This window comes from Ctenocephalides felis, unplaced genomic scaffold, assembly GCF_003426905.1.
Source record: "Ctenocephalides felis isolate EL2017-DRISC unplaced genomic scaffold, ASM342690v1 CF-g0.4_SCAFFOLD_03573, whole genome shotgun sequence".
Taxonomy (NCBI): Eukaryota; Metazoa; Arthropoda; class Insecta; order Siphonaptera; family Pulicidae; genus Ctenocephalides; species Ctenocephalides felis.
Window position 1 is genome coordinate 2,766,369 of NW_020539727.1, and position 3,497 is coordinate 2,769,865.

At 27.7% G+C, this 3,497-nt stretch overlaps 1 pseudogene; it reads right to left on the minus strand.

Moving 5' to 3' along the window:
- Positions 1–351: 351 nt before the first annotated feature.
- LOC113389298 lies at positions 352–2,016 on the minus strand (annotated as a pseudogene).
- Between the last annotated feature and the right edge of the window lie 1,481 nt (positions 2,017–3,497).

Consider the following 3,497-nt stretch of genomic DNA (forward strand, 5'->3'; position numbering starts at 1 on the left):
ATAATGTTTGATAATAATAAATGCAATGTGGAATGTCAATAAATCTGTACATTTGCATAGCAAGATTCTAGACCAACGTTTCTCAAACTTATTTCTTCCATCGCCCCCTTTGAAGATCAAAATTTTTGTATCGCCCCCCTACCAAATTTTTTATACAATATATGAAAACTGTTTCTTTTATTACTTTTATTAATATAGTTATAGTGTGATATATTAGTTGATGCAACCTTACATTCTAAATTAGACATTTTTACCAGTGAAAGCAAATAAAACGCAACTTTATGACATTAATCATATATTTTATATATTATAATCAAATTGATACAGTATATAAAATTTTATTTTTAAACTCTAATGAGAAGGATGAATTTGATGGTTTTTTACAAGTTTGTCAATATCAGGTTCCATTTCACTCAAAAACAGTCGTAAGTCACCGCGTTTGGTAATTTGCACTGATTTCTGTTTTTAGTAAGTAGCATTGTCACAGTGCTAAATCCACGTTCACACAAATATGACGATGGAAATGCTAGTAAAATTTTTGAACAACCAACCACAAGCCAGGATATAAGTGCTGAATTGACTTCTGTAGCCAAAATTGTTGATAACCATCTTTAAATTTGATTTTTAATTCCTCATTCGTTGTTAATTCTATAAGGTCTTCTTCTAGCTGGGCTGATGCTTCTACATATGCATTTGAAAAAGGGTCTAATACCCAGCCTGGTATTTCCAAATTCAAAATATCTTGAAATCTTTCAATAAAATTTCCATGAAGATTTTCCAAATGTTGGCAGTACACGAGCAAGTCTTCGTTGCACGATACCGATAAATTTGGAAAATTATGAAACTCCCGTCTGCCAATATTTTTCTTATGTAATAACAGTTTTGCTATAAAAGCAGCGATGATATTTTTTGTTTTTATTAAATTAAAGCCATCGCCTTGAAGTTGTAGATTCATATTGTTGAGTAATGCATAAAGGTCTGTGAGATATGCTATATCATTTTTTGATGATATCAGGTCTTTACACAACTGTGTGTCCTTATTTTCTAAAAACTCTACAACGGAGTCAAACAGATTGTAAAAACGGGTCAGACAATTTCCTTTTGATAGCCAACGCACTTCTGTGTGAAATAACAATCTGTTGAATTCTTCATCATTAGCGGTACACAGCTGATTGAACAATCTCTCATTTAAAGAGTTGTGTCGGATTTTATTAATAGCTCTGATGACATGTTGCAATGCTTGATGCAATCGTTCACTTAAGTTTTTGGCAACTAGATGCTGTCGATGTATCACGCAATGCACAGCAAGAACATTGGGAATTTTATTTTTTAGGTAGGCTATGAATCCTTTTTGACAACCCCTCATAGCTGGAGCACCATCAGTAGCAACTGATATAATATTCTTCAATGGAATATCTTTCTCATCAAAAAACTTCTCCAATGTTTTGAATATGGTTTCTCCTTTTGTATCTGTCTCTAAATTTCTAACAAATAGAAGTTCTTGGCATACTTCTTCATCTTTAATGAACCTCACGTAAGTCAACAACAACGCTTCATTATTTGGTAAAGTAGACTCATCCAATTGGAGTGAAAATTTACAAGACTTCAAATGATTGCATAATAATTCTTCAATATTTTCAGCCATTTCATCAATTCGTCTTTGCACAGAACTATTACTCAAAGGAATTTTGCGAATTATATCTGCTGCTGGTTTATGTAGCACAGTAGTTATAACTTTTTTTACTGCTGGCAAAATTAATGATTCTCCAATAGTGTGTGGTTTACCTGTTTGGGCAATTAACCGAGAGATATTGTATGACGCTCGAAGTCTGTCATCGTCTGCTTAGCAGCTACTGAAAAAAGTTTTGACACACTAGGCTGAGCAATATACTTCTTTTCCAGATTTCGAAAGTAGTCAACATTTTTATCCTTCTTATCCGGATGCATTCTATTCAAATGATCTTGAAATCTTGAGGGCTTCATTGCTTCATTTGAAAATGTTTTTGAACACAGAAGGAAGAAATAAATATTTCATAATGGATAATAAATATATTAACAACGAATAAAATATGTTCAGATGCTGTACAATATTTTATCGAGTGACGATGTTATAAATAGGAAAGTTAATTTGCCTTTGTTATTGTTATAAAAAAAAATACTTGATATGTATTAATAAATATCCATTAAAAATAATCAATATTCATGACACTTTTGTGTTTTATGAATAATCATATTTTTAATGCAGTTATATATTTGTATCATTGTTTATATTTAATAAATGAATTTCCACAAAAACATTTTTAATAAATTTATGTTAATGTTCATTTCAGGTGTTTTATTGTTAAATAAATGACATTGATTTATACGTTATATTATTTCAACTTCAAATCTTCAAATATTTGTGTAATATTTCAACATCAGTTATAAGTTTCAGAATAATTCAATAATTAATAATTCTAAATGTTCACCAGCTCTCTGTCTAATTGTATATTACCTTACGAACATTCAACAATTTGTAGGCAACATTGGTTCCAAATTTCCAAATATAGACCAATATAGACCAATGTTGGTTTACCTATATGGCCTCAATATAAAAAATGTTCAATTTTTATGACCAGCCGATATTGGTTTCAAATTTGACCAATGTAGATTTTATATTGCTTGTAGATTCAGACCATATTAATTTCTACATGGGTTGTTATGAAATAAGCAAAAGTGGTTCATAAATAATATTGAATAATTATTTACTGAGTTATTTTTTTGCATTAAAAGTACATAGTTTATATATTTAAAAATAGAATGAATTGATTGCAATTTTCTAAGAATATAATATATTCGTTTTTCAAAAAAAAATTTCACATTTGAAACATAATTACAATCATGGTAATAAATATATACAACCATAGATGATTAATATAATTATAATATTAAAAATTTCTTAGATTTACTAAAAATTTTATTATTGCTAGTAATATTGTTATTTAATATATTTTGCGCTTAAAAGTTTAATTAAATGATAATTATGCAAAATACTTTAATTTAGTATTTTTATTATTATTATGTTTGAGAATTAAATCATATCACGAAATTCTTTCATAAAATAAATATTGGAGTGGAGTATAAAACACAGATTGTTTCAATATTAATATAATAATATTGGTCATTTAAATACATTTTTTCGGATTCAAAGTAATCAGAGTCAAATAGTGATTTGCAAAATATGTTAAATAATTTGAAAAAAAACATGATTTGTTTAATATTTTAAGCATTATTATATTTAAGAATCGAATCATATCACAACATTCTTTCATAATGAATTTATATTTATTCATATATAAATTTACATTTGTTTTCAAAATTATGGGAAATCCATCGGAGAACTGTTTTATATGATTTATTAAAATTAAAAATATATTTACACGTTTAATTTTATATTTATACGAATTAAACATAATTTTAAAATGAGGGCGAAATGGAAGTATTTGGTGGGCGATCTA